Genomic DNA, 24,131 nt, shown 5'->3' on the forward strand with positions numbered 1-24,131 from the left:
CTGACTATGTGCGCATGTGTGCATGTGTGTGTGTGTGTGTGTGTGTGTGTGAGACATGTCATCTGTGCATGACAAATGTTCAGTAATGGTGACAAAGGCTCTTGACTACATGCTAATGAACATGAATTTTTACTTTTAAAGAGAGTATTTCTTAAGAGTTGTTAAGAATACTTATTACAATAACAGGGAACTTGTATTCCCCTGCTCGATTTTCATTGATAAGCTCTTTTTTCCTCCCCTCCCCTGCCCTACCCTTCTGTTTTTCTTCTGTGGTACTGGAGATTGAACCCAGGGCCTTCACCCTGAGGTATATCCTGAGTTATTTTAAAATTTTGAGATAGTCTTTGCCAAGTCTCCAAGTTGTTCAGGCTGGACTCAAACTTTTGATTCAGCTGCCTCAGCTTCCCAGAGTTCTGAGATATTTATTCTCATTTATTTATTATTTATCTATATTTTTAGTACATGTCTGCAGTACATAAATGTTCACACTCCTCGTGTAGAGCTGGTGAGTGTCCATCACACACCTTCATTCTTTTTTCATCCCCTCTTGCCTCCCTTCAGGAACATTTTATTTTTAAAAGCAAAAAGTAATGCTTCTCTCACCAAAAGCACAGATAACAAAAAAGTGAATTGGACTTCATTCAAATTAAAAACTTTCATTCAGCAAAGAACACTGTCAAGAAAGTGAAAGGAATGGGAGAAAATGTTTGCAAATTAGACAACTGATAAGGAATCAAAATCTAAAATATATATACCTGATAAGGGAATAAAATCTAGATAATGGATTAAAATCTAGACTATATAAGAATATATAAATCTAGAATAAATCTTTTCCTTACAGGACAAATGATATGTTTATTGTTTAGAAAAAAGGAAAGAAGAAAAGAAAGTTAAGTACAAAGAAAATCAACATTGCCTGTAATACCACCATTGAGCAATAATTAGAGCTAACTTTGGCCCTATATTCTGAGAGTTTTTTTAAGTATTAGTACATAATCACAAAAAATAAGCTCCTGTATTATTTTATAATTTTTGAACGTATTTACATAGTGAACATTTGTCTATAACTTGAGGTGTTCTTCAACTACCATAACTTTTAGGGTGTGTTTATATTTCATCATTATGGGCTATCTCTTTTTTGGGAGGAGTATTTAGCTTTTTCCACTCTAATGGAAAGTTATTTGATGAACATTCTTGTCATAGAATCTACATGCACATTTGAAAATATGCTCAAATGCATAAATTACCAGATGTGGAATGATAGCCTCAGAAACTTTTAAAAAGAACTCTTTAAAAAAATTGCAAAAGCAACATTCTCTTGTAGCAGAACAACCAATATCAACCCAAATGGAAGACTCTTTGCATGGAGGAGTTAGAAGGAAACTTTTATTATGCTGGGGTGAGGAACACAGAGGTTCAAATCACCAGCCCAGAGTCAGGTTTGAGTTCATTTTAAATACGGTTTGCAAGTGGGAAGCACAAAGCTGATAGCAGCTTATTACGTGATGGTTACATGGAATACAAGAATTATGTCATATATTGTCAGGAAGAATTGTACAGGAACATTCTGGGGGGGAGGGAGTCTGAGAAGAGTAGGTAGAGTTAAAAGTGTCCTTGACTGGGCAAGTCTTCCTCCAAGCATGATGGTCCTGTAGCCCTTGAAGGAAGTTGGAATCACTACATATTTTTAAAACACAAGCGGGACACAGTCAGTTTTACCCACACACTGTTAAGGGGAAACATCGGGGCCAGGACAGTCAGGGCTAGCTACGTGACAGGGAACATGAGCATACGCACAGGCAGTGAGCTGATTTCTAACTTTGGTTATACTACGCCTACAGGTCTGCTTTCTATAAGTGTGCCCTAATACTCTCATTACATGAAATGTACAAAATACGTAAAACTTGCAAGTCAGAATTAACGCTACTGATGTCTCTTCTAAAACTGAAATATTTTATTTTGCTTTCTTCTGGTGATTTGTCTGTGCATTAAAAGGACATTATAATCAATCTTTTTACATGATTTCATGTTCAGTCCACGTTCCATTGCGTGATGGGGTAACTCATGTTTGCTCCGTACTTGCCCTCACTCTTTGTGCATTCCAGTTCTCAACCTCAAGGAGCTTCCCAGAGGAAGAACAAGGGCTGCCTAAATGCTGTGGCTGCTGAAGACAAGACCCAGTGCTGTAGTCTCTCAGGAGGAGGCCAGGCCTCAGCTGAGGGGGAGGGCCAAAGCAATCTAAACCATCAGTGCAGTACCACGTGTGACTTTATTCTTGCTGATGTTGGGTCTTCTCAATTCTGGGACTCCCTGTCCTGGGTGTTGCTTCTAGGACACCTGGCTTAGAACATGCAGTGTCAGGAATATGCCTGAAAGTCCACTCCAGAGATGGGACTCTTGGGTTGGGTCATCCCCAGCTGGCCTGCAGAGAGGGCCCATCCCTGGTGGCAGGTGGAATGGCCTGGTGTGCCATGGCCCCATGTTTTCTACAACTGTGGGACCAAGATCACCCTTCTTGCAGTGTCCAGTAGTGTACTACCCATCTCCTGGACCCTCAGAAACACTTTTAGCACCATTATCCTGCCAACAGCCCTCCATGGAAACCTCTGCTTTTTCTAGCATGTGCTTTGGAATTCTTTCAGCTCTACTGGTTGCCGAAACACAAAGCTACTTCCACATTTCTAGGTCTTTGTTATGGGGGTACCCACATCCCAGTACCAAAATCCCAGCAGCAGCAGCTGGTAGCTTGAAAGTGGGGCCTCAGGGCTGGAGATTTAGCTCAGCAGCACAGTGCCTGCCTGGCAAGTGCAAACTCCCGAGTTCAATTCCCGCTACCAAAAAAGAAAGTGGGGCCTCAGGCCTATAGCCATAAAAGCTTGGAAGAGGACCCCAGTGCCAAATGGCCAATACCATGATTTTCTCTTGGGGAGATGCTCAGCAGAGAATCTAGTCACGTTATGTTCAGATTTCTCTGACTGACAGAAACTGGGAGATAATAATTGTGTGCTGTAGCAGTTCTTAAGTTTGTGGACACTTATTTTGCAGAGCAGGAAGGTTCTATAGTGCTGGGAGGAGGGGTCAGCCCTGCGGAGGGCTCTGTGAGCTCTTCCCTTTGCAGGTCAGGGCCACAGTGGGAAATGGTGTAGAAGAACCTGGCTCTCTAACGGTTCTGAGGGGTCAGGCAAGGGGAGCTCAGAATGGACAGCAAAAGATGGAAAAGGTATTCCTAAGGAATTTGCACTCTCATCACCCAGTCCCCTCTCCAAGTCCCCGCTCCTGACACCACCACCACAGGGGAGGGGAGCTCAAGCTTGGAGTTTAGGGGACATGACGTTTAGACCACAGTGCTAAGTGGATAATATAAAAAGTTCTCATAGATAAAAAAAGAAAAGGTACTCAATGTTTAAATAGGCAAAGGACATGAACAAGCATCTTACAGATTTTAAATAACCGATAACTATATACCTCAGTAAAAATCACCAAAAAAATCAAAATGTGATAGCATCATTCAGCTTCCTAACAGGCAAGAGTTTTGTCCTTATAATTTTTACAAGGCAGAGACGCAGAAAGTCCCACACTCTCTGGTAGAGTGTGAATTGGCCCACTCTTTGGTAATATTTAACTTGTCTTTAACATGACTATGTGACCAAGGCTTTTCAGGGCAGTGAAGCTCTGATATTATCACGGTGGCCATATGTCATCACACACTCAGAAACCCACACACATACAGCACCAAGTGGGAGGCCTAGCTGTTGACTTTGGACTTGACAGTGCGGTGTCAAGAATTTAAATCCATCACTTGTAACAAGTGTTGATAGTGAGGAAAGTCCTGCACTTGCTTCTCAATTTCAGTGCAGATCTAAAGCTCTAAACATAGTTAATAAAAGAAGTTTAAAATGCGTGTCTAACACGCTGTCTGGTACACCCATTCCTTCAGAAGTTTATTCCAAAGAAGTCATCAGAGATGTAAGCTAAGCTTCCTATATATTCCCATGCCATTATTTACAGCTGGATAATGTCACATTTAATGTTCAATTATCTGGGGACCATAAGTAAATATTGCTGTAGCTATAGGATGGAATCAGGTAGACTTGAATAATCATGAGAAGATTAAATCACAAAAGAAGCGCTTGTGATGTGTTGAGGAAAAAGATCGCAAGGCAGCGCAGTATCAACAAGCTGATCTCAACTTGTGCGTCTGGGATGGAGAATGTGTCTGTACAAGACACAGGTGCCTACAGAGCAAGGCTGTAGGTACACACCTGAAACGTACCCCTGGCTATCTCCAGGCGATACAACTGCACAGATCTTACTTCCCTTTGTACTTTTCTGTCTTGTTTAAATTTAATTTTACAACAAATGCACAATGTATCCTTTCTTCCAAGCAATAAAGTCACCAAATTATTTCCACTGGGTTAATACTTTTTGTACAACACGATATGCTTGTTTGCAACAAACTAAATAAAGCTGCAAAAGTGTGGTGCAGCAGAAGTTGAATGTTAATTTTTTAAAAAAAGAATATCTTGATTATTTTGTGTGAAAAGTACACTCTAACTTGTAAGGCTTCTGAGGGATTGTTGGGAGGCTGGTAGTACTCATTCTGGGAATGGAAACTGTATTACAGACATAACATAGCCCAGGTTGTTCCTGAACAAAGAGTAGCAGAATTTAGTACAGTCTGGGGGGAAAAATATCAGTTTTAAAGCTTCATTTTTCACAGTCAGAAATGATTAGTCAAGACTTACAGTCAGAGCACTTTAGTGGGCTGGAAGCTATTGGGCTGTGTTTTTTAGCAACATGTAATTTGAAAATTAAAACGAGCTTGTTCATTTCCGTTTAGGTAGCAGTTTTGCAAATTAAATTGTTTAAGATGAAAGTGTGTGAGTAAGCACCATGTCCTCTTTTTAATCCAATTGTCGTTCCCAAATTCACTTTTAATATGCAAAGAAGCTGGAAATTAGCCTGAGACCTAATGGGGCAGAAAACTTACTTATCTCGATGAGAAGAAAGGACTTGGGGAAGATGTCCAATTTCACATTTAAAAAATGACAGCAAATTGCTTCTTGTAGGACTTGCTCTGTGCGTGGCACCCTGTGGGTGGGTTTGCCGCCTCTCCCGCTGCACTTGGCCCTTTTCCCCACTGGAGGGCAGACTCTGCGCTCTGTGTCCCAGGCCTCCTGCAGGACTACAGAGCCCCGGAACCTTGGCGCCCTCTGCCGGACTTGCCTGTTTCCCATCAGTAGCTATTTTCTTCCACTTCGCGGGCACCCTCCTGCGTGGAACCAACTGTCTAACTATTGGAAGTCAGACCTTCAGTCCCCAGCGAGACTTCTTGGCTGTTGAAGACCCTTGATGTCAGACTCTGCTCCAACGCCTTGTATGGACAGGAATGAGTATAAACTCTTCCGCCTCCATTAAAACTCTGGCTCTTGGTCATGAAGAGGGGCCTGGCTGGCCTTCCAGGTGTGTGTGAACAAACCAGCCCATCAGCAGACAGCAGAAAGTCCCTCCCCAGAAGTCCACAAGCTAGACAGCAAACGAAAAGGGGGAATGAAGCTAGCAGGACAGAGGAAGAGGAAAAGTGAGTGTACCTGCCACCTCTCCACCACTGGCACAGAGCGCTTGACACCCACAACTCGAGAAAGGAGAGCTTTATTTTGGCTCCAGGTTTCAGTCCATGGTCAGCTGGTTCCACTGCTGTGGACCTGAGCTGAGGCAGAAACTCCGGTGGCGGAGGGAAGCTGCTTGCGTCACGGCCACCAGGAAGCAGAGAGGAAGGGAGAGACCCCCCGAGGGGCAAATGCCGCTGACAGGCACACCCTAGGACCCGCCTCCTGCAACCGGACACCACCTCCTTAGCATCTCCAAAATCTTCACTGGATCCAATCACCTTAGTTCTAGGCCATGCCCCTGAACACTGCTGGCTTAGGGTCCAGCCCTCCATCCACAAATCTCTGGGGGGCGGGCACTTCCTGTGTAACCACAGCATTCCGCCATCCCTGGGGTTGTGCCGGAGGCAGGGAGCTTCAGGGATGTTCACGCCAGGACCAAGTGGAGCTGGCAGGAGGGCTGTCTGCACCCACTGTACAGGGAACAATGACCCCACATCCCGTCCAGTCCACAAGCCGAGCCACTCTGCTCCAGAGCCATGGAGACCAGGGTCCCACTTGCAGGGAAGTGGAACCAGGGGAAACCTTGCCTTAGGGCACTAGGCATAGGGGCCCCGGGAGTGGAGTACTAACAAGAGACTGAGGGGACGATAGGCTGAGTTCCAGCCAGTGAGGGCCCACGCTGCTCCCCAGCTTGGCCCTGAGGGTGTGCACAGACAGGCATTCTCAATCTGAAGGGATCGTTAAGTCTTCAGTACCACGTATGAAGAAAAGCCACTGCAGGATGAGCTTTCAGAACAGTAAGGAAGCACAGATTTGCTTGTTTGTTTGCAGTGCTGGGTAGAAACCAGGGCTTTGCACACACCAGGCAAGTGCTCTACCCCTTGCTATTGCCACAGCCCAGGAATAGATTCTGGACTCCTGTAAGTAAAAGAAAGGCAGTGGAAGAAGGGTCAGGAACCAGAAAGGCAACAGACTTTCGTGATAACAGACGGCATCGGAGAAACAGAGGAGCAGTGTTGATAAAGTGGAGCGGGTGGTGGGCGTCCTCCCCACCATGACCTCCACTACGTAGCACTATGGTCAAAGTTGTGCCCTGCCTCAAACTCATAGGGCAAGCGCTCACCACCGAGGCGACGCTGCCAGGAGGCGGGGACTTGGGGAGGTGATTAGGTGACAAGGGTGCCACCCCTTGATGGGAGTAGTGGGTCGTCTTGCCCCTCCCACGAAGTAAGAGAAAGGCAGTGGAAAAGCTGTGTTGCCCGAACACAACAGTGCCACCGAGAGACCCAGAAGTGGCTCTCGGCAGGCACTGCATCTGTCAGAAACTTCCTCTAGGATTCCAGCCTCCAGAACTGTGAGAAATCAATTTCTGTTTTTTTTTTTTCCGGTATCAGGAATCGAACTCGCAACCTTGTGCTTGCCAGGCAGGCGCTGTGTCACTGAGCTAAACCCCCAGCCCCAATTTCTGTTGTTGATGGCATTTTGTGATAGCATCCAGCATGGAGTAAGGCAGCTGGTCAAATTGCTGGTGGGTTTTGGAAGTTACCTGTATGACCATCAGCAGAGAAATGGAGAAAGAAAATATGGCCTTTATATACAGTGGAGCACCACTTGGCCACAAGGGATGCACTCGAGGCATTTGTAGGAAGATGGGTGCACCCTGAGTCCATAAAACAAGTGAGGTAAACCAGACACCTAGTCTGAAATGTCATGTGGTTTCTCTTATGTGAGAAAACCAAAGTATAAGTAAAGAGCAAAGTAAACGACAGATGATAGAAAACAGGGAGGTGGATCTTTTGCAAATAGGAATGGAACCAAGGGATGGAGGGAGGCGAAGGTAGGAAGGGGGTATAAAAAGAATTAAGTGTGTTTCATACTTGTACTAACACTGCACAATGAATGCAATCGTTCTGCACTAACAAAAATAAAACCTGAAAAAGAGTAGGGGCAGGGTAAAGGGATTTTACCTGTGTAAGGCCTCAAATGTTACTCTCCATGTACTTTTCCTAAGGCAGAAACTGGAAGATGTCCCTTTCCAAAATCAGGAAGCAGTTGAGAAGAGACACATTTTATGGGTCCCCCTGGGGGGACAGGGCAGAGTGTTGCGGGGGCTGGGGAAGCAGCCAAAGGGACAAGGGGCTGGTTTCTGGGGGGTCCTAGGAAAATAGGCAAAGTCGAACAGATCTTCTGAAGCATTTGAATGGATGGCTGAAAAATTTGAGGATAAGTGAACACTAGATACAAAGAAAACCAAGACAAACAAGGTAGAAAAGAAGGGAAAATTGGCTGTTATTGTATACGTGGCTCAGCTGTGAATAATTTAATTATTGTAATGTAAATTGTCTGTGTTTATGTGGTTGGAGGTTAAAAAAAATCTCCACATATTCATCTATAACAGAAACCAACAAGTACTATCTTAAAAAAAAAAAATCAAGAAACAGCACACATCTACATATCCGCAAATTCCACATCTGGATTCAACCAAGAATTGAAAATATTTGGCAAGAAAAGAATTGCATATCTATTAAACTTGTACAGGCTTTTTTGGGTCATTATTTTCTAAGTAACTCAGCATAACAATCACATACAGAGCATTTGCACTGTAGTAGGTATCACAAGTCATCTAGAGATGGTTTAAAGCACACAGGAGAGTGTGCATGGGTTGTATGCAAATACTGTGCCATTTTATATAATGTACGTGAGCACCCACAAATTTTGGTATTCACAGGGGTTCTGGAACCAGTCCTTTGTGGATACTGAGGGATGCTTGTGTTCACATTTTATTTAGAAATATGGAAGCAAATTCCAGAGGGAAGTGCTAAGTGAGCTCTTGCCTTCTAAAGAGTTGGAACTAGGGTAGAGAAGGGAAGGTTTTGCTTTTTATAAGCCTTATGGAGTGATTTGATTTTTCAAAGTGTTTCTATAAGTAAAAGTCCATGGAAGGGAAGAAGGGAAAGGGGTAAGGTAGAGAGAAAGGAAAGGAGAGAGGGAGAAGAGGAATTTGATGAACTAGTTCATGTTACAGTGATCCTGGTCCTGGATGGTGTATGAGTGAAGTCCTGTCCTAGTTACTTTCTCATTGCTGGGACAAAGTACCCAACAGTCATAAAGTAAAGGAGGCGAGGTTTATTTTGGCTCAGTTTGTGCAGGTTTCAGTCCACGGTCGGCGGGCTCCAGGGCAGGGCGGCCCGGCAGAGGAGAAACAATCCACGGCAGGGTGGGCAGGAGGCAGCAGAGCCGCAGCATGGAGCCTCCCTTTACAGTCCACACAAGCTACAAGCATATTAGATGGTGTCACCCACACCCACAGCCAGGCCTCTGCCTTCAATAAACCCATCCAGCTGCATCCAGAATTATGCTAATCCAATCAGTGGGTGGACGCAGAATCTCACACCCTAGATCCAGACATCTCTAAAAAGCCACACCGATGAGGCTTTCGGGGGACATCTAGACACAGCCATAACAAGCCCCTTCCTAGGAGTGCTCACACCGTGTCATCATGGGGGTGAGAAATGCCATTTACACTTCAACCCGAAGAAGTGAGCCAGGCCGTGTAGTGGCTGAGCAGGGATCTGCGTGGAGCCACGTGGTCTGAGGGGCTCTCCAGGCCCCTGTAAGCCACAGCTAAGGGCAAGAGGAGGTGGGGTGGCTGAGCCAAGGAGGGGAGAGGCTGGCACAGTGGGATGCCCTGCCAGGGTTGGGGTGCAGGGCTGGGGCGTAGCTCAGAGGTAGAGCACATGCTGAGCCTGGGGGAGGCCCAGGGCTCCAGCCCCAGCATCTGAGAAACAACAGGAAGAGTTATTTGTTAACCTCTGGGGATGCCCAAGGGCCTGGTGGGGAGAGGGCCGAGTGAGGGGTTGGGAAGTGGCCTGGAACTCTGCCCCTGGCTGATTTGTCTGGGGTGGGTGGCACCTATCATGAAAGGCCTGGGAATTCAAGCTCCACCCGTCACACTCTGCTGGAGACTTGGCCACTCGCTGAGGACAGGGTGATGATCCTGAGTCCTGTGGGTCACCCAAAGCCGCTCAGGGTGATGTTCCACCCTGACCGCCACACCTGCTGAAGGCGCCCACTCTGTGGAAGACTGACTGGGGGAAGGGAAGACGCAGTGCTGAGCTAGCTTGGGAAGTGGGGCCTGTGTGATAGAAAGGTTTATTTCGGCTCAGGGTCACAGTTCCCGCTTGGCTGGCTCCAAGGAAGGACCTGGGTACAAGAGAGCTGCTCACATCATGGCAGCAGGAAACAGAGAAAGAAGGGAGGAGCGAGGGGGAGACATAAACACTTCCAGGGCGTCCCCCAGGTTCTACCTCTCGCCAGGCCCCTTCTGCTAACAGCATGTGTAACATATTCAATATGGCCCTGAATGATCCAGTCACCCCTGAAAATCATGGTTCAGAGACACCCCAGATCCAAACCATATCATTATTTTTACAACCTATATTTAAAAAAAAAACTATAGCTGTCCCGCCTTACGAGGGACTAAGGCTGCCACGAGTGCCTGAATCAATAAACGTGTGTGCCAGCTTTGAACAACTGTAACAGAATATCTGAGAGATCAACCTATAGAGAGGAAATGTTGATTCTGGGTTCACAGTTTTGGGGGTTGAGTCCATGGTTAGTTAGTCTCGTTGCTTTTGGCCCTGTAGGAGGCAGCACAAAAGCTGCTCAACTGGTGAAGCAGGGGGAAGGGGATAAAGAGAGAGGAGGAGAGAGGCTGGGCGGGGCAATCTGACCTTCAAGGCCCTGCCCCCCAGTGACCTCACTTCCTCCCAAGAGGCTCCACTTCCTGAAGGTCCCAGTGCCTCCCAGCAGCACCAAGGGTGAGGGCCCAAGCAGTGAACATACAGAGCCGTTAGGGATAATCAAGATCTAAATTATAGTGGTAACTAATCATAAGATAACAATTATAGCAACACATGATCATAAAATTCACTTGAACGTGGTCCCTCTCTCTCAAAATATTTTATTCTAAACTTTTCACTTAAAAGAAGCATTTAATAGCTTCTCTTTGCATATTCAAGTTGCCAGCATCAGTAGCCTTGGTTTTGTTTTATTCTTTTGAGACAAGGTCTTGCTGTGCACTGCAGGCTAGCCTTGAACTCATTATGTAGCCCAGGCTGGCCTCAAACCCATGGCAATCCTCCTGCTTCAGCCTCCTGAGTGCTGGGATGACAAGCGTGCACCACCACACGTGGCAGCATCACTAGCCTTGTGTGCTGGGGCCATGATTAAGTAAAACACAGGCAACTTGAACCCTGGAACTGTGGTACTAGACATCTGACAGATTATCCAGGCAGCTACCCTGTGACTGGTGGGCAGGTAGAATGGAAATGCTGCATACAGGGTGATTAGCGTCCTGGGCAGAGGTGGAGGGGGAATGCAGTGAGAGATCGTCACCCTGCTCAGACGTGAAACCTAGGAACGGTTTATTTCCGGAAATTTTCATGGAGTAACTCTGGACCTGGATGACTACAGGTAATTGCAGAAAGCAAAACCCAAGATGAGGGAGGGTTATGTCACATAAGAAGACAGAAAGGGAATTGAAAACTGCAGGAGTTAGTGACGGGCACAGGAGTGTAAAGTTTGTCTCCCTTTTATATGGTTCCGTTCCAAACTTACATAATCAACACGCATTGCTTTTTAATGGAAAGTATACCAAATGTGTGCAGAAACTCCTGCTTGTACCATAAAATCGGGTTAGTAGTACACAACCTCTACAAAGATACCCAAGATTTTAAGTCCTGTATAGCTATTTTCGTTTCCAGCTCCTATATCAAACATTGAATTTTTAGAAAATTCATTTAAAAAATTCAACCATCATGGTGTCTACCTAGAGAATTCGCGTCGGTCTCCTGCTATCCACGCTCTGCTGGGAGTTTCCCACCTACTCCGTGTGTTTCCTGAGGTTCCTGTACCGTGCATTCCTTTTAAGTGATCCAGCCAAGATTTTTATTCGTTGTTCCCCAAGGCACACAGCAGTCATACTTAACACACCCAGCCATCACTCAGCCCGGAATGCATCAAACCCACAGGCCATGGAGGGCGTCGGCAGACAGCGCCGTGCGTGTCCCTCAAAGCAAGATAATGCCAGGCTGGCGGGAGGCCCATAAATATCGCATCGTGGAAGAAGCAGTCAGACGCAAGCCGCCTGCCGTCCTCCCGCGCCCCCGGCCCGAGCTCGCCGGCGCTGGCGCGGAGCAGGGCCGGGAACTCTGAAAGGCCTCCCGCCTGTCGTCCTTGCTGTCCTGCTGCGCAGAGAGGACTGGGGGCACAGGGCCGCGGAGAGGCGAACACGCCCTTCTTTCCGTCGACCCAAGGTTTCCTCCAGCCCGGGTTCTCACCGCTTCCGGAGATCTGCCTCCTCTCCTCCTGGATCGTTCACTTTCCCTTGCTCAGAACACTTGCAGACCGCGGCGCCCGGCAAAGGCCTGCGTTTCTCGGGCCAGCAGGGCTCCCGGCAATTCCGCCCCTGGGACGTAGTACCGCGCATCACCACTAGATGGCGCGGCAGGCACACAAAGGCGACGAACACCGCGCCTCGCAGAGCCCGGCTTTAACACCTCCGACCTCCGTTTACCAGCGCGCGACTGCGGGCAGGAACACGCTAGGAGAGCACCTCCATGAGCAGACGTCCTGTACACTGCTGCTCTGGGCACCATCGTTTTTCCCCGTCCGAACATTGTTTAAGTGAGGGGACAATGGGCCGTGCTTAAATCGGGGAGCACGATCTATAAACCCCGAGAAGACCCCATCACCGCAGTTCTCAGTACGGGTTGTTTTCCGCTGTGAGCGGCGAGACGCGCTCCTGGAGCTGACTCCACGGAAAAGCGCTTCATTCACGAGCAGGCTTACAGGCCTGTATTTGTTCGTCTGAGTCACCGATCTGAAGATAACAATACGCAGTACAACGACCGTCGTTAATTTCCTATCACCTTGCCTGAAATTCTGTATCGTTTTTGTGTTATGCTGTTTATGTCTTTGTGTTTGTTAATTTGTTTTTGTTCTTTTCTCTTTAAAATAAAAATTTAAAAAAAGAACTCAAGGCCAGGGTCGGGGTGTGTGTGTGTCTGTGTGTGTCCGTGTCCTGAGCTGATCCTGGCCAGGCTGCCACGAAGCCCACTGCCCACCGTGGCCCCGAGGCGGCGTGGTCTCTGGCGACCCACAGGTGGGAGGACACGGGGCTGGCACCACGGGCTGGGGAGTGATGGGAGCAGGCCCCCAGCGAGAGGCTGGCAGTCACCTGTCCACCCCGCCTCCCTGACCCCTGGGAGATGATCAGACATGTCGCCCTGCAGCACCCAGGACTTGTATTTGTGCAGGGCCCCTGGAGGCCGGAGAGCCACAGCAGAGCGTCCTGCCCTGGGCCTGCGCCCAGCCTCAGGCCTCCCTCCCTCCAGGACCTTTGCCTCGGTCCTCAGAGCAGCTCAGCCTCCTCCGAACCTCGCACCGACTGCAGCTGGGCCGGACTCCCACCCTCGGCCTGCCTCCCTGCAGCTGAGGACCAGGACCCTGCGCTCAGCCCAGCAGCAGGGTGCCCTCATCAGCGCCCTCCAGCTCCTGCGTCACAGGCTGGGCCCCAGACACCGGGTTGGCCACCCTCAGGGAACAGGGTGGCTGGGCTTCAGGGTCCCCTGTGTCAGAAGGTGGTGGGGACACCCAGCAGGGATCTGGATGGCTCGGACACAGTCACACTTTCCAGGGTCCCAGAAACTCTCCTGTGGTCTTGGTACTGTTCTGTGGTTTTTCTGTTGCTAGCATTTATAATTTTTAGTAGATAACTAGAAATTGTATGTATTCCTGGTCTGTAGATCATGACATTTTGAAATCTGCGTAGGTGCAGGGTGGCTACATCAAGCTAACACAGGCAGTACCACACATTCTTACCTTTTCCTGTTGTGTGTGTGTGTGTGTGTGTGTGTGATAAGACCACTTAAAGTACACTCTTTTAACAATATTAAGTATAAGTTATTAACTAAAGTTTTCCCATATCTGAGATTCTGCAGTTTCAGTTATCTGTAGGCAAATGTGAGCTAAAAACATTAAATAGAAAATTCTAGAAATAAACAATTCATACATTTAAATTGTACAATGTTATGAGGAGCATGATGAAATCTCTCATCACCCTGTGTCCTGCCCAGGACATGAGTCACTTCTCTGTCCAGTGGATCCACACTGTCTATGCTACCCGCCCATTAGTAACCAGTAGTTATCATCAGTTATCAGACCCACTGTCACAGTATGGCAGTGCTTGTGTCCAAGGGACACATTTTACTTAATAGTGACCCAAAGCACAAGACTGGCAATGGTATCACAGGAGGTGGCTATAACCATTCTATGCCATTACTGTTGTTAATCTCTTACTATGTCTAGTTTGTAAATTAGGCTATATTACAGGTGCATACAGTACTGTAGGCAGAAACAGTACATCGGGCCTCAGTGCTACCTATAGTTTCAGGCATTTGTGGGACATTTTGGGATGATCCCAAGGATAAAGGGGACCACAGCACACTCACCAAGTTCACAGTCTGTGTCTTGAATTTATCCCACCTGTCTGACTGAATATTATCCCCTTCCTTTAACAATCTTATTGTAATGGTGCTTGTTGCTTACTCTCAGCAGATATTCTCCCACCAGCTACACAAATAGTCACCAACACCTCCATTTCCTGTTTGCTTACCTCCAAGTTTGTATGAATGTGTCAGGGGAAATATTACATGTGTGCCTCATTCCTGCCTAGGTCTATTAAACATGAAAGTTACCCTTCCGGAAAAACCCAGAGGCCTGAAGGGCTCTCCTCTGCCCTCCGCCCCCAGCCCATCTCTGGCTCTTTGGAGGGGCTGTCCCTGCGAAAGCAAACACAGCCCCTCAGGACAGGAAGTGATTTCCTCCCACAGGGAGCTGTGTCCGTGGCTGGTCCAGGGCCCGGTGGGCTTTAGGGCTGGCATCGGGCGCCTGTGCAGGGTGGTGAGAGCAGAGTGAGCCTGGAGACCCTGCCCCTTAGGCAACCCGGCTCTTCCTGGTCTCCCTGGCCTTAGCCGGGCTCCTTATTTCTGTCAGTTCCAAAGATGGCGGGAAAGAACACAAGGATTGATCATCTTGCCCAGACAACTGTGAGAGGAATTTCCTGTTACCTCCCGCCCATGACTAATTTTTGCATTGTTCCCTGGCTGCCATCCCCTCTCCCTTCCTGAAGAATGAAGCTGTGTCTGTCACACCTTCTTCCAAGTATACATCTTCATTCCCTCCCTCCCGGCCAGCTCTTTCTCAGCAACAGGTAGGTAAGTGGGCAGGTGCATGGATGGATGGATGGATGAGTAGAGAGATAAGTATTTCCTTCTCAGGAAAAATCCCCAAACACAAGTCCTGTGCTAGGACCGCTCTCTCAGCCTCTCCTCGCCTGGCGGAATGTTCCTGCTGCTTAGGACCCTAGACACATCCGCACCTCCTCTCTCTCCTGCGGAGACTGTAGCCATTCAGCTGAAACTGATCTCCCTGCGGCCAAACTGCAGCAAAGTTAGGTGCTCATTGAGGGTGCAGCAGTGGCACTCAACCAAACCCATTTTCTTAGTCCACCAATTAGAGTCCACCCTCCTCATTTGCTTCTCTGGTCTTTCTTTTGAAACATGCTCCTCCCCAGGTGTTTTGGAAGTCTCCTCTTCCTCTCCCTGCCTCTAAAGTGATATTACTGTGACAAAATACCTGAGATAATAACTGAAAAAGAGGAGAGGTTGGTTTGGCTCAGGGTTCCCGGGGTGGCACGGTCTATCACAGTGGGACTGTGTGGAAGAGGAGGCTGCTCACTTCCTGGTGGCAGCTGGGAAATGGGAAAGAGAGACAGGAAGTTCTCACAGCCTCAATATCCACTTCAAGCCACGCCCCCAGTGACCTCACTTCCTCCCACTAGGGCCCTCTCCTTAAAGGAGCACCCCCTCCCAATAGGGCCATGAACCAGGCACCAAGCCATCCCCTTGAGCCCCATGTCCCGGACCGGCACCTCTTTACCCTCTCCTCTACAAGCTCAGCCCTCCGCGTGGCCTGGCACCACCCCAGGGCCTCTCCTGTCCTCCCAAAGAGTACTCGCAAGCCATAGGACCACCTGCCTCAGCTGGGGACCACGCTGCTCGGGGGTCCCAGAGGCTCCATACCCAGAGTCCAAACTGACGTTGCCAGCACCAGTTCCCACCCACACCTGGGAATCCCAGCACCTCAGGGTGCCCATCACCCATGTGTAAGGATGGGCCTTTCACAGGCAGCCATCTGACCTGTTGCGTGGCCTTGTCTCTGGCCGCCCCATGTGTACCTCCACGCCAGGTAAGAGGAGCCCCTGAGTTCGCCCGCAGGTCCGGCTTGGGCTGTGCTGCTAGGGTTTACTCTGCCTCGCCTGGCCTCCTTCAGGCAGCTGGAGACGGGCTTGCCATCTCTTCCTCCCTAGACCACTTCCTGGCCCGGTCGGGCGCCCCCATGGTACACAGCAACGCCAAGGTGCTCGGCCTGCTATAGAGCATGGAGTTCCTTGGATCCTGGTGTTCAGGGGACTCTGCGTCCACAATGCCTCGCACAGAGCTGAGCACCAGCTTGATCTCAAGAGGATGCAAGGCCAGAGGGGAACAGTGCTCAGCCCTGGCTCGGAGGCTTAGCAGCTGAGCGGCTGTGGTTCTCCTGTGTCCATGAACCCGGACGTGATTTTAAGTGAGTCAGTCCTTGTCACACAGTTGGTGGTTGGTCTCAGTCAGTATTATTTCCAAGTCCACTTTCTGTGAGGCTCTGTTGATGAAGCCCAAAGGGGAAATGGCTGGGCCCTGTGGAGTGGCTGGAGGGTAGGAGTAGGGGCCGGGCAGAAAGGACAAGAGAGTGGAGGTGTCATAGTCTGGATCTAGAATGTTCCCTGAAGGCTCATGTAAGGATGGCTTGGTGCCTGGTTCATGGCCCTATTGGGCCCTCCCAATGCTCCTTTAAGGAGAGGGCCCTAGTGGGAGGAAGTGAGGTCACTGGGGGCGTGGCTTGAAGTGGATACTGTGAGAACTTCCTGTCTCTCTTTCCCATTTCCCAGCTGCCACCAGGAAGTGAGCAGCCTCCTCTTCCACACAGTCCCACTGTGATAGACCGTGCCACCCTGGGAACCCTGAGCCAAACCAACCTCTCCTCTTTTTCAGTTATTATCTTAGGTATTTTGTCACAGTAATAGAAAGCTCATCAACAGGAGAGACAAGGCAAACTTTGGGAAAATAGACAATCGTTTGTGTAAGAAAATGTGTAAGAAGAGTAGAGACTTCCATCACTTCTTCCCTATGTCATTTTGGGGTGTGTGTGTGTGTTGTAAAGGCTACAATTTCATACCAGAAACTTGAACATGGTTCTACAAAATGATATAGATTTTATTCATCTACCTTAAATCTAGGTTCTTCATTTAAAAATCAAAGATTATGATGTTTCTTTTAAGAATTAATTTACTTCACACAAATTAAATGATGGTTTTAAAGGTTCTCCTCAGTCTCCTTTGGGAAGGTATTTATGTAAGGGTAAAACCTTACGATGATATCATGAGTTAGCACTGTAAGCCTCCAACTGCATCTTGTTGAACTTATAAAATAATTTTTACCCTTTCCCCCCTTGGCTACCCTAGGTAGCAGGATGCTAAACTGTAATGAAGTACGAGAAAAAGAAGTGGAAACTGAGTCAAACATCGAAGCAAATTAAAAGAAGTCACTACACAGATCTCTACTAGGAAGTAAATCAGAGATAAAGCTGTGTGGAAGGTATCTATTTCCCATAACAATCACTTTGCCAACTATTTTTCAGACTGAAGACAGTCCAGCCTACCAGCAACAAAGAGGAGTAATGCTTTTCATTTGGATTCACTAGACCAGGCAGTGCTGAGATAACTGCGGGTGTAAGGGCCTGCTCCCTTTTCCTCAGGGGACAGTTCTGTCGGGATGCGTAGGCTACGCTGCCTCCTCCCAGGGACAGATCACAGGTGGGGCGCCCCAGCCCGCCACGAGGACAGCTTGTCTCAGCTCGGCTGGACAGGTGGCTTCGGGAGGCTCAGCTTACCAGCAGCCACCCTGGGGCTTCTTGCTTATGACTGAATCTGCAGCCTCCTCTTCAACCCACAGTGCCCTGCGAAAGTCAGCACTGGCGGGTCACCAGGGGACGGGGTTGTGCCCTTGGCTTCCTCCTCAGGTCATCAGTGCATCCTCAGTGATATGGAAGGAAGAGCGGCACAGGGAGAATAGGGAGCGGTGACTTCAGCCCTTGAGATGCCAGGACACGGAGGGGTGAGGGGACCCTGTGCCCTGGCATGGGGAGCGGAGCTGTGGCCCGGGCTGGGAACCACACGATGGGGGGCGGGCATCCTGGGCTGTGCTCCCACTACCATCGCTCCCCAACAGGGAACGCTGCCTAGGCTCCAGGGTCCTTCCAGAAAGCCATTCGCTGCTAACCTGTTTTTCATTCCATTAGTATTCCTGAGTTCCACTCCCTAAGAATCAGTTAGGGAAAAAATAAAATTCACACTCATTGGCCCTCCGTGGTAAATCCATATGTGTTTTTCCCGAGTCCTTTGGTTTTTTCTCTGCTGCTCTGGCTGCTGCCCTCAAAAGACTCAGCCTGGTTCTGGAGGATGATGACAGTGGCTTAGAGACGTGAATATCGGAAGGAGGCCACTCGGCTGACCAACTTGCATATCTGAAGGTGTAACAGCACGGCCCGCAGACTCTGATGAGTGTAATGAATCTTGCCTGCTGATGATGCGGGAGGAAAATGTGTTCCTGTGTGCGAAGAATCGCCTGGTTCTCATTACCCCCCGGAGGCAGAGCCTGCGGAGAAGCCAAGTTGGGCTGCAGAATTCACTGATGAAGGACAGGGACTGAAACGGCGCCACACCATCCACCCTGGACTCCAGGGAAACCGTTCGCAGCCCGCTCCTCACCGACGCGCTCGCTCCGCAGGTTCCTTTCATGGAAAGGCCCCACACAGGGGTGACTGGGCTGCAGCCCCGATTGCCCGCTTTCTGATTACCCCACTCCCAGACAGACCTACCGGCCGTATCTGAACACACACAGAGCGCAGGACCCTGGACTCTAACCCGAAGGCCCGTTTCCTAGCTTTCTATGTGTGACTCTGTAATTGGGGAAAAGGTAAAACTTTTGTTTTAACTGACAAATGGGAATCGTGTGTATTTGTGGGGTACAGTGTGAGGCTTCCATCCGCACATGCACTATGGAAAGGTTCAGTCAAGGTCATCATCATACGCAGATCTTGCTGATTTATGCCTTTTCATGGTCTGTATATTAAAGTCTGTTTCAGCTATTCTGAAATGAACAAGGCACTCTTATCACCTGTGGCCACCACATAGCTCAGTGACACCGGAGAGGTCTGCAGTGGTTTTGGGGCCTGGACTGCTGCCCGAGCCAAAGGGCGCGCCCTGGGCCGTGCGGGCTGTGGGCGGGTCAGGGGCTGGGCCAGGTTCTTGAGGAGGCCGACTTGGCTACTTCCTGGGGGCAGCTGGGCTCCCGTTGTGGCCGGTTTCCGGGGCCTTCAGTGGCTGTGCCTCCCGGGTCCGTCAGCTGTGCTGTGGGACCATGGGCCGCCAGCGGGTCACGGACTTGGTCACGACTTGGTCACGGACTTGGCCACAGATTTTCCTGAGACATGGGGAACTTTCTGGGCGTGGCAGGCACTGGGCAACAGCATGGATCCCCATTAGAAAAGTGGTGTTTTTCCTTCTGGAGAGCATGGGGCTTTCAAAAGCAGTGGGCTCTGAGTCAATCTTCTTTAGACTGTGGGAAAGGTGGGTCCCTTGATCCATGCCGCCCTGTGCGGGGCACCGTGCAGCACACTCAGTGAGCATGGCCTCGCCACCCCACACCCTAGAAAGCCTTGGCTCCTGGGCTCGGGGGGGGGGCACTGGGAGACTGCGTGGCCCAACAGAAGCTGACGTCCGAGAAGAATGCCCTGAGGCATGGCGCAGGAGGGCTGGCATGATGTGATGCTCCCCTCCTGGCTGGTGGGGTTCCCTTGGCGGGTTCCTGGCTCCCACAGCCCCCTGCCACAGGACAGACATGGTGGGCATAGTGGTGCCCCTGGATAACTCTTGGACCACGCTGTGCTGCCTTTTCCGTGGACACCAGGGTTCAGCGAGGGCAAAGCCAGGCTTGAGGGTCAGCCCTGCCGGAGGCATGAATGAAGCCTTAGGGAGTCAGTACTTCATACAGTAAATATTTACTGTTTCCATGGGTTCACCTGAGAACCAAGGTTGACAGGCTCTCATTTCCTGTGAAAGCATTTGTCTCGAGGGACAGTGATATGGCTTCCTGTGTTGTGGACAGTGTCCATAGCCAGGTGCGGCAATGCAGGCAGCTGCGAAGCACCAGGGACGGGAGGACACACTAGAACCTCTGCCTGCCACACTCAGAACTGCCTGCCGCACTCAGAGCCTCTGCCTGCCACACGGGTCTGTCTTCTGCTGTGCTCGGTCACTGTCATCTCCAGCGTATCTGGCCAATCGCAAGTTCCTGGACAGAACACAGAGAAGCACCCTTGTGCCCCAGCTCAGCTCCCTGTACAATGCATGGGCCCCGCAGACATTTGTGGGCCTCGCCAGGGCCTTTATCTGTGTGGTGGTTCTTGGATGGCTTTTGTGCTGGCCTCAACTGTCCAGCCAGGAGGTGTCATGCAAAGCACGCCCTCTCCTGGTGATGGGAGTTGGACAGCAGCCTGCAGAGGCCATGCTGGGCCCAAGACAGCTGGGGAGAGGCAGATGCACCCGTGTTTTCAAGTCCCTGCCCAGGCTGGCCCCAGGGCACAGGCGTCCTTTTGAGGGAGCTACTGGCAGAGTCCTCCTCACTGCAAAGGCAGGAAGCAGGGTTCTGCACCTTGGAAGAGGGCTGCTACAGTGAGGGCTGGAGACGCTGGGGAAGGGACTCTCCAGACCCCGGCCAGCTGCTAGGCCCAGAGGCTCTGTGCTGAGCTAGGAGACGGCCGGACACACCAGTGCTGCAAAGCTGTCCACGGAGCCCTGGGGGGAGCAGCAGTGATGCTCAGGAGAGAGCCTGGGATAAGGGCAGGCAGGCGGAGTCGAGGCTCCAGTGCTGATTCAAGCCTTAACGCGCCTGGTGCCCGCCGCTGAGCCCTGGGTGGTGGGTGCTGTGGGTTTGGTTCGTTCTGTGTCTCGTCTTACACAGAGATGATAGCATGCCTTCTGCTCCCGGACAAAGCCGAGCCCACCCTGTTCTGGTGACCGTGGCCGGAGCAGAAGCCAAGGGTGCTCTGAGACCCCCAGGATTTGGGAAAGTCAGGGAAGCCAGGTACCAAGTGGATTCTGCCATCAGGGAAGCGTGGCCACAGTGCTTCATCTGCTATGACCCAGCAGACAGACATGTGACAAGGACAGGTGTCACAAGGGCCCCTCGCACCAAGTCTCCTGGGAATTTAGCCAACGGCATGGAGCAGGGGGTGGCGACAGGCAGCTGTTCCTCAGGAAAGAGGCGGTGATTCAGCCAAGGCAGAGCTGGTCTTCCCGCTTACTTGCTCCGTTTGACGCATCAGCCGTCTTGTCCCAGCAGAGCGCCACAGTGGATGAGAAGACGCCACAGGTACTGTGATCCAGTCATCGGTCACACGTGCTACCCTCCAAGCCGCTGGGGAAGCTGACAGGGTCCACGAGATGCTGATGAACGCCTGCTTCTAGAAGCGTCTAGCCCTTTCTGGAGACCCCCTTGGTACCTGTCTAAGCTTCTGTAGCCCCCTTTCCTCTGCTTAGCATTTGGATCTCGGAGAAGCAAATCATCATTTATTCCCTGTCTCTTTTACCCTGTCTCTTTCAGCTCAAAGACCAGGTTCAGGGAAGCGCACGCCCATAGCGCTCCCCGCCAGCCCAGTTTCACTGTAGTAACACTAAGGACAGTACAGCCCGCAGCCACAGACTCTTCGCCACTAGGAACAAAACGTCTCTCTCCCTGATACCGATTTCCAGCCTGCAGCTGCTGCACTGGGGACAGTGACTGACGCCGTCCCCTCCCGTGCTCCTAGTGTGTGCTCCCAGCGGTGTGCGCCCCGTTATCCGAGCGCACTCAGGCTGCTACCTGCTGTGCTGGGAGGGGCGCTCAGTGGCTTCCCTACAGGGTCCCCTCCACCTGCTGTTCTATTTTACAGCCCGCTTCCCTCCGTCCCAGCGACAGACGCATCAGCACGTTCTGCCACGCGCGGGCGGCAGCGGCTCCCATAGGCTCCTGGCACGGTGCATTAGGCAGCGGGCCAGCAGGTTCCATCCGAGGAGGCGCTCCGTCTCATTAGCTCCACCCCGCACAGCAAAACGCCTGGTCATCTAGGTTACAGCAATCAGGGCAGAATGGCTCCAGCTGCAGTGGGAGATGCACTAGATTCCGAGCTGCAGACGGTGCTGTTCTGTGAACCGTGGCGTTGTAAAGTAGGGCCGACTCCGGGACGGCGGGTGGGTTGAACCCGTGTGGGTTCTCCTGCCTTTGTTCTGCGCGGGAACCGGGGACACGCTTCCAGGTGTCAGCCTCAGATCACCCACTGTCTCAGTGAAGCTCTTCTCCAGGCTTAATGGCAAAACAACACGCTCCAGGGGTCATCAGAAAAGGCATTTTGCTCTGCTCTGAATCCTACTAGGGGCTTTAAGAGCCAGCTAGGATTGGAAAGCTGAGAAATCTTTTTATCTTTTAATTGAACAAACTGGGCCTGAGATAAATGTCCACAGTGACCGGGCTCGGGTGGGTGGTAGGAGATAAATTGCTCCACGAGGCTGGCCTTGATCCTCCATCCATTCAATTTTTCAGCAAGTCATTCATACTTTTCGCTGAGAGAAAGCTACAGGATCAGTGGGTAGACGATGGCTGCACTTCGCAGTGACAACCCAGGAATTGACCTCCGTGGGTGCTGCAGCTCAGCTCGGCGTGCTGGGGTCCACCACGTATCTGCCGTGTGCTAGGGCCGAGGCTGGTCCTGGAACCTCCTGGTTTGTGGGTGGGCGGGGAGGGTAGGCAGATGTGCCCTATCGGTACCACCAGAGGGGTGTCTGTGTCACTCGGCCCTCATTCTGCTCTGGGAGCCTCCTGGGGGACGTGGTACTGAACCGCGCCCGGCCTCTGCCATACACACCCAGGCTGCGGACGTGCAGGGCTGGGTTCTGGAGGGTGCTGCTCCCTGCTCAGCTGGCACGGTGACCGCATACCCATGAGGGGAGGGAGCGCATGGAAGTCAGGGTGCCAGCATGGGGAACCCTCTGGACTCACACAGGCCCATGGAGCTTCCATCTTCCAGGACACAATATGTCTGACAATCTGCAGGGCCCTCTCAACATGCTAGGAAGAGTTGACTTCCAGGCTTCTGTACATTGGGCAGGGCCTCAGTGGGCTGTGTGGTCCCTGCTTCCTTCCCTGAGGATGGGTTTCCTGTAATGGCGGCTCTCAGGATGCAAATGTCCACCCAGGAGGGCCAATGGGAAGGGCCTCACTTCCAGCAGAGCACCTCTCCATACCCAGGCCAGGGTGTGGCCGGAAACCCTGGGGTTTGCTTCCTGTGCACCCCCCTGCCCTATCTCCAAGTACACCTGACCACTGGGCGTCCTCCTCCCCTCCTTGCTGTCCGCTTTTGGAATAAGTGGCTGCCCATTTGCTCCATCCCCAGGCAGGCTGCTCAAGTGGTTTTCACCCCTCTGGCAGTGGGCTGTGTTCTCCAGGGAAAGCTGGCCTTGTCCACCCAAAGGCCGGCGCTTGCCTCAGCCGTGACTGGCCAGGAACCGGGGCCTGAGCTCCTCGCCAACCAGTGTCCCAGCCTCTGATGGGATCAGGGATGGGGACTGGCCAAGAGATTTCAGGGCAGGGCTTGTGGGCACTTAGAGCTGTTCTTGCTATTGAGAGTGACATTGCTGTGAGAGATTGAGAGTGCTATTGGGAGTTGCTATTGAGAGTATTCTTGCTATTGAGAGATAAACCTGTGAGTCCCAGGTTTATCTGTCATGTCACTAAAGGCGGGACTTCCTTCCCTTGACAGCTGAGTAACTCTATTGGATGTGTGAGGTGTGCTGGAAAAAATACAGTGAATGTTTAAATAAAAATTAAAACATTTATGGATAGCCAGGATAACTGTACTGCTGATGTCTATTGGTTTATGGAAAGGAACAGTTCACGCTTATATTTTTTCTTGAAAATTTTGCATATGTATATCTGGTAATCTGAACAACTAATCTGAAGACAACAACATGCAATATAACAACCATTGTTGAATTCCTACCATCTTGATTAGTGAAACTATGTATCATTTCTAATTTTTAATTATTTTTTATTCTCTTTAATTGTTTGATCAATCTTGTATTGTTACATCTGGTAATCTGAGCAACTTTGTTGAAGATAACAGTATGTAATGTAACAACCATTGTTAATTTTCTATCATCTAGATTTGAAATTCTGTATTGTTTTTATTGTTTGTGTGTAGTTTTGTTCTTATCTTTGTTGTTCTGTTTTCTTTTCTCTTTAAAAAGTTAAAACATTTATTACA

At 50.2% G+C, this 24,131-nt stretch overlaps 1 protein-coding gene and 1 long non-coding RNA gene across 2 annotated transcripts in view; one reads left to right on the forward strand and one right to left on the reverse strand.

Annotated features, from left to right (window-relative positions):
- LOC102029246 (protein THEMIS3-like) overlaps positions 1–24,131 on the reverse strand; it is a 40,916-nt gene that overhangs the window by 10,814 nt on the left and 5,971 nt on the right. The gene's annotated exons all lie outside the window — the stretch shown is intronic.
- LOC106148976 lies at positions 16,670–18,766 on the forward strand. The gene is made up of 2 exons (XR_001234815.1): positions 16,670–16,777; positions 17,236–18,766. It is a non-coding gene; the product is annotated as an uncharacterized LOC106148976 (long non-coding RNA).

The sequence above is a fragment of the Chinchilla lanigera genome, unplaced genomic scaffold (assembly GCF_000276665.1).
Source record: "Chinchilla lanigera isolate Chin_1 unplaced genomic scaffold, ChiLan1.0 scaffold00001, whole genome shotgun sequence".
Taxonomy (NCBI): Eukaryota; Metazoa; Chordata; class Mammalia; order Rodentia; family Chinchillidae; genus Chinchilla; species Chinchilla lanigera.